Raw genomic sequence first — 13893 nt, 5'->3', positions numbered from 1 at the left:
GAAAATCTACCATCGGAAACAGTTAACTCAGCTCAGCCAACAGAGAAAGTCCAATATCTAACTCAAGAGGAAATTCCCCAGAGTATCTAGTGTAGCAAGCTGGGGGTGAGACGTAATGGAGACTGCCAGCTCCACTCATGGGGCTTCTTCCCAGATTCTTTTTTCTTCAGCAACCTGAAGTAGAGTTAGCATCTTCTCTCTCAAAGCTGGAAGCCAAAAGTGTCCTAGAGACTGCAAGGTTGGAAGCAGCCCAAAGCTTGAAGACAACTGGAAGAAAAACTTAAGAGCTCTTGTCCTCATCAGTTCTGCCTTGCCCCTCACACAAGACAGGGCATTGAACTCCACCAATAAGGAAAGAGTCCTATGCCAGTGGGCTTTGGGACTAGGGTTACATGCAAACTATTTTTGAAAGTAATACAAAGTAATTTCATGAGAGCATGAGTACCCTGTGGCATCTGAACTGTGATTGTAAAGAAGCTATGTATTATAGCTTATATATTTATATATGTATGTATATGCATATATGTGTATATACATATATATAATACATAAATAATATGTATTATAGGAGGTAGAGGTAAAGAGGAAGTATATTCCAGGCATGAGGTACCACTTGTGCGAAGGTACAAATGTGGGGAGATGAAATGTCCTGTATAGAAACTAATAACAGATCAGTTGTCTTGGAATAGAGAGTATGCAAAGGAGAATAATATGGAATAAAACTAGAGAGATAGGTGAGAACTACAGCCTGAAAAACTTTAAATATCAGTTGGAGGATTTTATATTTTATGCTATAAGCAATAAGTAACCATGGAGTATATTTAAGTGACATGGTGAGATCTGTGTTTAGGAATACCAGTTTGGCAACTGCGTAGAGGATGGTTTCAAGAATGAAAAAAAAAAAATGAAACACTCTAATTGATTGGGTACACTGGAAGGAGTATTAATTCTGGGTAGCATGCCTGGAAGATGGTGGTACCTTGAGGTCTTCAGGATCCTGTATGGTTCTTCTAGCTTGATATAGTCACTTGTAGGCCACGACCTCCAAAGCAAGCCACCTCCTCTCTGGCCGTTATCCTCACCTTCTCACCACCAGAACCACAGACTTTGCTCCTGAAATCACCCTAAGCTCTGATGGGTAAGCTTTCCTCTTATCTTGCCCAGAACCAAGCTTCCACCTCACTTCCTAACCACTAGCTCCAAACCATGTTATCTACAATCCAAACCATGAAGCACCACCCTCTCCCAACTCCCAGCTCCCTTTTGTGTATTCTTTCTCCCTACTAAAATATAAACTCCTTGAGATCAGGAATTGTCTTGTTTGCTTGTATGTCAGTTACCTTCAACCTGGTTTAGTCCATCTACCAAGATGGTTTTATCCTGGTGTGCCCACTGTGCACGCTACAGCTTTTTGGAGCCACAGATGAGAATTGGGTGAAAGGTGAATGAGCAGCCCTAAAAATGGCTCAGTAAGCCCTCACACCAGAGGTGCTAGTCCTTCCTGGACACCAAACACACCTCAACTGACATATAGTAAGTGCTTTAGAAATATTCTTTCTTTCTTTCTTCCTTTCTTTCTATCCATCTACCTAGTCTCCAGGAGAGACTATCATAAAGATGCCAGAATGAATGGGATCAGATAAGCATAACTCTCTCACAGGCACTCTAGCAAAGTTGGGGGAAAAAAAGCAGATCAAATAATGATAAAGAAATCTAAGGAGAAACTACAATAAGTCCACACAAAGAGACAGCTAGAAGCTGGTAACACTATGGAATAGTATCAATCAGAAAAACTCAACTCATAAGCATGATTCACAAAAGATCTATAGCATGCAGACCAGGGGGGGAACCCTGGAGCTTGCACATGTATACCCAGTATGGAAATTCAAATCAGAGACTAGCCAAGAACACATGAAACCCACAGCTACATTGCTCTGAGCCCAAACAAGAGGTCAGTCAGGATCCTACAGGACTCAGGAGCCTGTTGGGGAGCTCAGACAGCAAGGGTCATGACCAGGCTGCACCCTGGATCAGACTGGCATTAACCCTGATGTCCTCAAAAAAACACAGTATACAGTATCTGGAGGAAGTAGCAGCCGTGACCCATACAACACACAGAAGCCAAATTCAGCAAGCAGAGCTGGAAAAATGAATAAATAAAAGTGATTTTATTTCTTTTTTCTTTTGATGAGGCCATTGGGGTTAAGTGACTTGCCCAGAGTCACACAGCTAGTAACTGTTAAGTATCTGAGGCCAGATTTGAACTCAGGTCCTCCTGACTCCAAGGCCGGAGCTCTATCCACTGTGCCACCTAGCTGCCCCGTGATTTTATTTCTTTTACTGATGTTTATTTTACTGATGATTAAGAAATATTTTGAAACTAGAAATGCCCAAGATGTAAACCCAGAAAAAGAAAATAATTCCACAATGGAAAGGAAAGCCTGAGAAAAGAACACAAATTTGCCATAAGTTCTACTAGCTTGAAACAGAAACACAGATTCACCATAAGCTCTACTAGAACAGGAAGAAACAAAGCAAGAGTTTTTTTTTTTTTTAATGATAAAATAAGTAAAATGAGAGCTCAGTGGAGAATAGGAAAGGAAATGAGAGTGCTGCAGGAAATAATGGGAAGGAAAGTAAGAACTCGAGAGAAAAGGATTTTAAAGATAATGAGCAAAGTAGTAGAGAAGGTGCAAAACATTAGTAAAGTAACAAACTCCTTGAAAATTAGACCAACTAGACAGAAACCTTGAATTAATGAACCAAAAAATGCTATAACAAAATTTTAAAACTGTAAATATGGAAGGAAAGGAGGAAGGAACGGAGGGAGGAAGGAAGGGAGGGAGGGAGGGAGGAAGGAAGGAAGGAAGGAAGGGAGAAGGGAGGGAAATAAACATGTATTAATTACCTACAATAGGCCAAACACTGAGCTAAGTGCTTTACAAAAATCTTATTTGGAAGAAGAAAATATAGCTATCTTCTCTCAAAAGCAAGTGACCTGGAAAATAGGTAGGATAATCTAAGAATCATTTTCACCTGAAAATCATAACTATAAAAAAGCTAGATACCATATGTCAGGAAATCATGAATGACAAGTGCCCAGATTTATTGGAACCAGAAGGCAATGGAAAAATGCAAAAAATCTAGTAGTCATCTCCTGAAAGAAACTCCCACAAAAAACTCTCAGGCTGACATGGTAAAAAATCCAGAACTTCTTATTCAAACAAAAGACAGTAAAAACAGCCAGAAAAAAAAAATTCAAGTACTCAGAAACCATAGTCAGCATGACTTAGAGAGCTCAGAATACATCATTCTAGATGGCGAAAGATAGAGGCTTACAACTAAGAACAATTTACTCAGGAAGACTGAGTATAATCTACAGAAGAAAATATCAGCCTTTAATAAACTTGAAGCCCTCCAGGCATTTCTGATTTAAAAAAAATAAAAAAAAGACAAGAGCTGAGTAGATACTATGAGAGGGCAACTAATTGGTACAGTGGATAGAATGCTGATCAGGAAGACCTGAACTCAAATCTAGCCTCACTTACTAGTGTGTGGCCTTGGGCAAGTCACTTAAACCTGTTTACTTCAGTTTCCTCATCTGTAAAATGAGCTGGAGTAGGAATGGCAAACCACTCCAAAATCTTTGCCAAGAAAACCCCAAATGGGGTCATGAAGAGTTGAATATGACTGAAATGATTGAACAACAGATACAATGAAATGCAAACATAAGAATTATGAAAAACATGAAAAGTAATACTTGAGCAATTGGAAGAAACCATATGATCATGAAGTGTTTATAACCTCATAGGGGAAGAAGAAACATATGTGCCATTAGAACCCTATTGTCTTCAAGGGTCATAGAAGGAAAAAATAAAAGACATTGAGTTTAGGGAACATATAGTACTCTAGTTCTGTTGGAACATAGAGTGTGTGAAGGGGCTGAAAGTATGAAATAAAGCTGAAAAAGGAAGTTGGATCCAGATTGTGGAGATCCTTAAATGACAGACTGAGGAATTTATGTTTTAACCTAGATCCAATAGGGAGCCACTGAAGGTTTTTGACCAAAGTTGGGGGGAAATATAAGTATAGGGTACTTGTTGCCCTGTTGACATTATGTCGATGATAGATGGTTGAAAACTGGTGATTCATGGTGAGTTTATAGAACCCTTGACTTGGTCTTTGAAAGTGACTATACGTGGATGGAAGGAGAGACTTGAAAAACAAAGGAAAGAGGCTACATATAAACACAAATTTGACTCCCTGGAAGGAGGCTTGTACAACCACAGAGGCTTTCTAGGAGTCACATGGCTCCGTGAATGGCAGCAAAGATAACGGCAAAAGAGTGAGGAGTTCCTGGGACAAGTTAGAAGCTGTAGAAACCCTAAACCAGCAGCATTGTAGTAGTTCCACTATTGAGTAGCCTCCAAATTTGAACCCAGTCTTTGTGTAAGGGTGGGGGTCAATTGAGCAAATCAATCAGATCCCTCCCACCCCACCTCAAGAAAATGTTAAGATGTTCTGCTGTGCATTTTTAGCGTGAGAACACATCTCAATTGTCTCCATTGTTCACTCTGTATAAATAAGACTTGGACACTTCCTACATATAACAAGAGGTCTACAGCAAATTAGCTGAGGGACTTGGTCATGCCCTGGGGTTCCCATGTGAAACCATCTAATGAGTTAGAATCTGCTTGGCAGCAGAGAGACTTTGATGAGTCCCCAAGTATTTGGACTTTTTCCTCAGTGTCCTAACAGCATATTTGGAATGACTTTCATCAATGTCTACAACAGCAAACAAGGACAAATTTGAAGTAATGTTGAAAGCAGATTCAAGGCTCTAAAGAGAACCCAGCAGAAAGGTTACACCACACTGAAGGATAAAATCTTAGATTCCAGCAAAAGGTTGGGAGTTGCTATTTTGTCATATGTGTTCTCTAAGCTTGAGCCCATTTTCCCACTTTTCTTTACGTATTTGTGGGGAAATGTTTTAAACTTTTTTGGGGGGGGATGTTTTATAACTATTGTTCTTAATATACCATCTTAGTAAATACCTTTAACTAAAAGCTAATCAAGTCTGGCTAACTAACTGATATCAGTAATAATCAATTAGGGCTAGTACTCTATTGGGGGCTTATGAGCTATAGCATTAAAACACACTCTCAATTCTTCAGAACTGCCCCTAGACTCTGAGGGGACAAGAGGTAGGTAATGGCACTCTGGACATCCAACCTGCCAGTGTGAATATGGATTGGGAGTGTTAAGTCCAAAGTTTAGATGTGCTACATTTGTAAGCTCAGGACTTTTTTTCCTGCTTAATATACATCTATAATAAAAGCAAGGTATACCTGTGTTGGTAACTTTGTATTTTTGGCAAATAAATACATGAGAAATCATTCAAAATGGGCTTACTAAATATCAAACATTGTGCTAAATACTGGAGATCGATTTCAGTCAAGTGGCAGATTGCCTAACTTCCGTGTAACTACTCTAGCAAAAACCTGAAATTCATGCAAGACTGAATAACAAATAAAAAATCTAATGAGATACTAAAGAAAGTGATTTCTCCCACCCCAGAACTACACAAAAAGTTAACCAGAAGTGGAGAGGCAAGAAGAAATGGGGCCACCAGTAGCCTTCCAGAGTGACAACCATAGATGTGCCAGAGACACATGGAGACAGCAACGCCCTCTATCCAGAGGCAGCAAGAATGGTGGTCTCCCCAGGAAAACCCTACGGTGGTCAGAAAACCCAAGAATGATCAGAAACTCATACCAAGGACTTTGGAATCCTTGGAGAGCAGCAGTTACCACAACCCTTGAACCAGGATGTTTCAAGTGTTAACACTCTATTCTGAGACATAATAAAGAGTCTAAAATATTCACCTCTTGGGACCTCAAAGATCCAGGGGGCTGGATGTCAGTGTTAGAATCCACGGGACTCAGGGAATGACCAAACCAGAGTGGACCACCCCACATAAAAGCACAAGAGGAGGAGAAACTTTGATTTCACACCCATTCATAGATCATGGTGTCATGGCAAGAACAACAGTTTGAAGCCAGGAAACCGTGGTTCTAGTTCTGGCTCTGCTGTTAATTTACCATGTGACCTCAAGAAAGTCAATGCTTTGATTCCTTCACATATTGTCAGTCTTCTTACTTTTTTTTCTTTCCATGCATTTTGCAATCTAGCTACACTGGCTTACTTGCAATTCTTCAAACAGGACAGTCCATTTCTCATCTCTGTAACTTTGTACTGGCCCGCTCCCTAGACCTGAAATGCTCTGCCCCATTTCCTTCATCCCTGGCTTCCATCCTTCAAGACTCAGGTTTAATCCTACCTTCTGCTAAAGGCCTTTCTCTGTCCCCTCAGATGTTAACAATAACTAGCATTTATATAGCACTTTCACAAATATCATCTCATTTGATCTCACAACAACTCTGAGAGACATTATCATACCCATTTTACAGATGAGGAAATTCAGGCAGGCAATGGTTAAGTGATTTGCCCAGGGTAATACAGCTAGTAAATATCTGAGGCTTGATTGGAACTCAGGTCTTTCTGACTCCATCCACTCTGCACTACCTCACTGCCTTCCCCTCTGAAATAATGTTTCATCTAATCTTTATATACCTCGTATGTATCTAGTTATTCACATATTGATTGTCTCCTCCATTAGAATGTGAGCATCTCAAGGGCAAAGACTGGTTTTGCTTTCCTTCACATCCATTAGCGTAGTGACTGGCACACAATAAATCATATGATAAATAATAATGTTTATTGATTGATTGGCACATGGTAAGCATTTTAAAATGCTTATTGACTAACTGATCTAATCCTCTACGACTCAGTATATTAAGTAAAATAAAATTGTAGAGGCAGGGGTACTTCTCTCCACAAGAGCCCCTGCTTCACATATGCAGGAGAGGTGAAAAAGTACTAAGCAACTTGGAGTGACAGATGATGCAATTTCAAGTTATACCACCAGATGGCACTCCAGCCCTGAGCTATCAACACGTCTCTCCACAGGTACCGGTGGGCTTTATTTTATTCTCCTTTCAATCTTATACATGCAGACAAGAGTTACCTGCCTGGATCTCTTATCTCTCAACCTGGCAGTTCCTTCAGCTCTCCTTCAATGTCATTTAGTCTGGCATAAAATATGAAAATACCCAACAATAATTATAACTTACTTGCCTTCTTTTGATTTCAGCCCATCAGAGTTATGATCTCTTTTCTAATTTCAAGGAACCAGAAAGGATTACTCATTCACTTATAAATTAAATGTGTGTTGCTTTGATTCCTAGGTGGTTCCTTGTCACATGTAAGGTCTGTGCCTGGCTTTCTAATGTAACTTGTATTTTACTTTAAAAAAAAAAAAATTAGGACTAGGATATTGGATAGAGTGCTGAATCTGGAGTCAGGAAGACCCGAGTTAAAATCCAGCCTCAGACATCTATCGGCTGTATGACCTTGGGCAAGTCACTTAATGCTGGTTTCCTCAGTTTCTTCATCTATAAAATGAGCTGGAGAAGGAAGTGGCAAACCATTCCAGTATCTTTACCAAGAGAACCCCAAATGGGATCACAAAGAATCTGAAATGACTGAAACTACTGAACAACAATAATTTATCTCTCCCTCCCAACTTCCCCTTCCCTATTAAAAGGAAAAACGCCTTTGTAACAAATATACGTTTTGTTAAGCAAATCGTTTCCTTCTCTGGTCATGTCTCATTCTGCATCTTGAGTCTGTCATCTCTCTGTCAGGAGGTAGACAGCATGCTTTATCATTGGTTCTTTGGAATTGTGGTCGGTCATTGCATTGACTAGAGTACTCAAGACTTTAAAAGTTGTTTGTCTTTACAATTTTGTTGCTATTGTATAAATTATTTTCCTGGTTCTGTTTATTTGCCTCTGTATCAATTCATATAAATGTTTCTTGGTTTCTTTAAAACCTCTCTCATCATTTTTTTGGTGAGTTTTTTTTTTTTTTTGGTTTTGTTTGGCTTTTGTTTGGTTTTTGGTGAGCTCTTGTCATTTTTTGCAATGAAATATTATCTCCCTACATTCATTTAATTTGTTCAGCTCTTCCCCAACTGATGGACACCACCTTAGTGTTCAGTTCTTTGCTACCACAAAAAAGGTTGCAATAAATAATTTTGTACATATGGGCCCCTTTCCTCTTTCTTGAATTTCTTTGGGGTATTGGCCCATTAATAGCATTGCTGGGTCAAAGGGTATGTGCAATTTGGTGACTTTAGGGATATAGTTCCAAAATGATTTACAGATAGAGCTCCACATAGTGCATCAATGTGCCTATTTTCCCTCATCCCCTCCAATATTTGTCATTTTCCTTTTTTGTCATCTTTGCTAATCTGATGGGTGTGAGGGGAAACTTCATAGTTGCTTTAATTTAAAATTCTCTTATTAGTAACAGAATAATTTTTATATGACAATTGATGGCTTAGATTCTTTCATTTGAAAATTGCTTGTTCATGTCCTTTGACTATCAATTGGGGAATTGTGTTTGACTTTTGTGCAGGCACATTCACAAACCATATTGGTGGAGGGAATCAACTGTCAAGTGTTTTTTTGTTTGTTTGTTTGTTTTTTGTTTTTTTGGTCAATGCTGGAATGGAATTCTCGGTTCACCAGAATCACCTCATATTCCTTACTTCATGGTAGTGATCAGTCATCCAGACTCCTGTAGAGAGGGCATTTGCTCTCTGGCTGATGGCAAGGTGAAATCTAGAACCTGATGGGTCAGTGGGATGGTCACTGGGAGGCTCCACGGTTAGAAGCAGTAATTATCAGGTTTTACTGTTGGACCTGGATATGGGGAGGGGAGGGACTTTCATCCAATAACAATTACCATTATAGACTCATTCCCTGTCCTATCCATGTTACATTTCTCCTTGAAGTGTTTCCTATGAAGCATGTCTCTGTTTTTAAATAGAGAACAACATAAAAACACTTTTGGCAGCTGCCTTTCATTAAAATGGCCCAGGCAACTCATCCCTTTGGCACCTTTAGAATAGGAACAGTGCAGGGAAAAAGAAAAACCTGGACCAGCAAGGGTTCCAGAGGTAAATAACACCTACCCTTCAAATCTCAGAGAGGCAGATTTTGTTGGGGAAAGGTAAACATGATATCACAGAATGTTAGCAGTCACACCTGCAAGGTGTCATACCCTCATCCACTATAACTTTCCATTTTCTGAGGTCAGGGAGAATGGAGGTAAGGTGTAAATGAAATCTGGAAATGACTGATAAAACCACTTTTAACCACTCTGCATTTGCAGATAAGATGGAAGTTGATGTAATGTATTTAAGATCTCCTTTCTTCTCAGCAATGACATGTTATAATTTGGTGTGGTGGAAAAAGCACAGCACCGGGAATCCTGCATCTGCCAATTACTAGCATTGTAACCTTGAACAAGTCACTTCTACCTAGGCCTCAATTTCTTCATCTATAAAAAGAGTAGGTTGGGCTAATCAAACAGCACACATTTATTGAATGCCTGCTATGTGCCAAACTCTAGTAGACAATGGAAATACAGATATAAAAAATGTAGTAGTCCATAATCTCAAGGAGAATACATTCTCTCTAAAGATTTCTGGTGAATTTTTGTCCTAGCTTGCCGTGGCCCAGACCCCCAGGCCACTTATTCACTTGCTCAATGCAATGTTGCCCCTTTCAGCTTCCCTTTATATGTTGTCTTCCCATTAGGATATAAACTCGTTGAAGTCATTTTGGCTTCCTTGTATTTATATCCCTAGAGTTTAGTACAGTACCTGGAAATATGTATTTAATAGATCCTCCTCCTCCACCTCCTCCTACTCTTTTTTCTCCTTCTCCTTCTCCTTTTCCTTCTTCTCTTTCTCCTTATCCTTCTCCTTCTTCTTTTTCTTCTTCTTCTTCTTCTCCTTGTCCTCCTCCTCCTCCTCCTCCTTTTTTCTTCTCTCTCTCCATCCAGCTCCAACATTATAGGATTCTAACAACTTAACAGTTGATTCAAAAGTAACTTCCATGTTGGTTATCAGTTACTTCTGGTCAAGATATAATCATTTAAGTTTTTTTGAGGAGGAGAGGAATACTATTTGGTCCTCACCATGTCCAATGCCTTCCAACCCTTTTCTTACAGAAAGTGTTCTATATCTGTGTGTATATATGTATGTATATATATATATATATGTACACACACACATACATACACGTGTGTGTATATATGTATATATGAATGTGAAGCTTCTCTCCAGTCTGAAAGTCTTTTGTCCTCTCATTTCTTCTTCTGCCATGTTTTCCTGCCACCTTCCCCCAAACCTCCCTTTGCCATGAAGTCAGTCAGTACTATAAAGTATATGTTGATTGAATGTGGAAGGTCTTAAAGTTCTTCATTATCTTCATGGTGGTCTTTTTGCCAGTGCTTACCATAAGCATTACAATAGGAGATGAGTCAATGCCCTATGAAATTATAGTACTTGTTGCCTTAGAAACACAATAAAACAAACTCTCCTAACTTCTTTATTCATGTCTCCAAGGAAAACCTCTGAGCCATCCTTCCATTTATCTGTATTTCCTCTTGTCTTATGGTTTCATGTATATAAAAAAGTCGGGATGTATCTAACTTTGCACTTCCAGTAGTATATCTATTCATTGGTTATTGGACAAGAATCTCACATTTAGAATACTAACAGCTAAGTTAATGTTTGTAGATTGTATAAAAGCTGATTCTTAGCACCCTTTGTCCACCTTTCCTCCAATCAGTCAGTCAATAAGCATTTATTAAGTACCTACTATGTGCCAGGCACTGTGCTAAGTAAGCTCTGGGGTTAAGGCAAAAGACAGATCCTGCCCTTAAGGAACTCATCATCTAATAGTAGATACAACATGCAAACAACTGTGTACAAACAAGATATATTCAGGATAAATTGGAGATAATCCACAGAGCGAAGGCAATAAAAGGAAGCCAGGAGACTGTCGCTGTAGAAACAGAAGACCCTATAGGATTTCTTTGCTTCCATAGTCAAAAAGTTCATCACAAAGTGTCCAGATTACAGGTGAAGAGTCTCTCTGTATTTAGCTAGGCTAGTCTTTGGAAATCAGGCACAGTCTGTTTATAGGAATGTACAGTAATCCTTCCCCATGTGGAAGAATCAACCAGAGCTTGTAATCTACTATTATAGCCTTCAAGAAACAAGATTCACTTCAATTCCATGATAAGGTATTATAGTAAGATTTCTGTGGAATTGGAATTGACTATAATAATGCCTCACAATTTTTTAACTTTTAACTTTATTTTTCCAAAAACAAAGAACTTAATAAACCTTTAACATATAAATGCCAACTACTTTTCCAATTGGCATGGTGGATAGGCTTGGAGTTGGGAAGGTAAGTTTGTAGGGGAGGGGATTTCTCTCTTTTCGTCTCCTATTGGCAGTGGTATCTTGCAACAGCATTTATTACCTAGTAGGAAATAGGACATCCAGAAGGCAATGGGATTGGTCAGTCAGTCAAAGCAAAGTAACATAGGAGTTTTGTGAAGTTTTTAGTTTTGTTTTGCTTTGTTTTTATTTTTACATAAATTATTTAATTTTTGTTCTTTTTTCCAGTTTTAAATTTTCTCCCTCCCCCCCCTTCCTCAAGAAAAACAAAACCTGTTACAAATATGTTTAGTCATACAAAACAAATTTCCAAATTAGCCATGAAAGAAAGAAAAAAAGGGAAAAAGGAAAGAAGGAAGGAAGAAACAAACAAACAAACAAACAAAGAAGGAAAGAAGGAAAGATAGACAAGGATGGAAGACAAGAAAGGAAGATAGCCAAGGAAGGAAGGAGGGAGGGAGGGAAGAAGAAAGGAGGAAGGAAATGAAGAAGAAAGGAAAAGGAAAAAAATAGCTTCAGTCTGTACTCTGAGTTCATCAGTTCTCTATCTCGAGGTGGATAACATGTTTCATTATGAGTCCTTTGGAATGGTGGATCATTGTAGTCATCAGAACTACTAAATCTTTCAAAGTTGATTATCTTTACAATATTGATGTTGCTGTGTAGATTGTTCTAGTTCTGCTCACTTCATTTTGCATCAGTTTATTTAAGTCTTCCCAGGTTTTTCTGAGACCACCCTTTTAATTATTTCTTACAGCATTATATAATTCTACCATATTCACATAAAACAACTTGCTCAGTTATTCCCCAATTGATAGGCATCCCCTCAGTTTCCAATTCTTCACCACCATGAAAAGAGCTACTATAAATATTTTTGTATACCTATATCCTTTTCCTCTTTCTTTGCTCTCCTTGGAGTGTAGCCCTAGTAGCAGTACTGATGGTTTTTGAGTATGCACAATTTAATAGCCTTTGGGGTATACTTCGAAATTGCTTTCCAAAATGTCTGGACTAGTTCACAGCTCCACAAACAGTGCATAAGTGTACCTGATTTCCCATATCCATTTTAGCATTTGTTATTTTCCTTTTCTGTTTTCTTAGTCAATCTAATGGGTAACCTCTCAGTTGTTTTACTTTGAATTTTTCTAATTATTAGTGATTTAGAGCACTTTTTCTTTTGGCTATTGATAGCTTTGATTTCTTCCTCTGAAAACTGCCTATTCATATCCTTTGACTATCAAATAGGAAATGACTATGTGAGTTTATAAGGGAGTTAGTCAGTCATTGGGAGCTGAACTTCAGAAAGGAACAGACCCAGTAAATCTAGTTAAGCAACCAGTTTGGTAGAAATGCTGTACCCAGTGGAAGTAGCAAGAGGAAACCACAGGAAGGGAAAGGACATCTAGGCCCTATAGTACCAGAGATGTGAGTTGCCTTGGCCATCTGGGCTTCCAAAGTGTATATCTCTCTACTAGAATATACTCTGTATGTGCACAACCTTCCCACTAATATGGTATATAGTTGTGAGAAATTTTACCCTAGGTTTAAGGAGAGAATGTTTTGTTACTAGTGTTTGTGTTATACAATCTCAGTAAATGCCTTTGCTTTGAGTTAAATGGTCTACTGGTCAACTCTTGAAGTTAAGTATACCAGTGGGGGCTTGTGAGCAATAGTTTTACAAGTTCAGACCTTCAGAGTATATTGAACCTGTGTCTCTACAGCTCTATACATCTTGATGACGATGATGATAATGATGAAGATATAAGAATGTAATTCTCTGCTTCTTAGAATTTGGTATTTGCACATTCTATCTTTCCTCACTCTGAAAAATGTAAAAGAATTTATATTGCTTGCTATAGAATATATACCAGCATATATACATTCGTGTAGTTTTTTCTCCTTGGTTAGGATTTTTGTATAGGGAGAAGTTATTCCCCTTTCCCTATGGAGTCTGAATGAATCTTTTGCATATAGAATCCCAAAGAAAAAACCCCTAAGGTATCTATCTTATAAGCCCTTTGATTTTTATTTGAGGTCATCCTCCTAGCACTTGCTAAATTATTGGCATGCTTTCTATAAGTATTTATTAATTAGTCCTTGCTTTTTGCTTTCATGCTAATACAAGTGAAAAAAACCCAGATCTCTTTTTTTCCTAATAATAACTTCATAGGAATGTTTCTATCTGGCAACATAAATAAGGCCTTCTCCAACCTCCTTGTTAGCTAACCATAAGTAAATCAAGGAACGTTCCACTTCCTCTTACTTCATCTCCTTCAATCAATTTCTACTCTCAAAGATTTTAAGGTATAGAGCTAAAAGCAGAGGGAGCAGACAGCAATTTGTTCCATACTAATCACCAGCCTGGAACCCCAGAAAAGGAGGGAACATTTCTAATACATGTCAAAGATGAAAGGAGGGAAAGAGGGAGGGAGGGAGGGAAGGAAGGAAGGAAGGAAGGAAGGAAGGAAGGAAGGAAGGAAGGAAGGAAGGAAGGAAGGAAGGAAGGAAGG

The sequence above is a fragment of the Vombatus ursinus genome, unplaced genomic scaffold (assembly GCF_900497805.2).
Source record: "Vombatus ursinus unplaced genomic scaffold, bare-nosed wombat genome assembly UNPS02014826.1, whole genome shotgun sequence".
NCBI classification, from domain to species: Eukaryota; Metazoa; Chordata; class Mammalia; order Diprotodontia; family Vombatidae; genus Vombatus; species Vombatus ursinus.
This window is presented reverse-complemented; position numbering follows the sequence as displayed.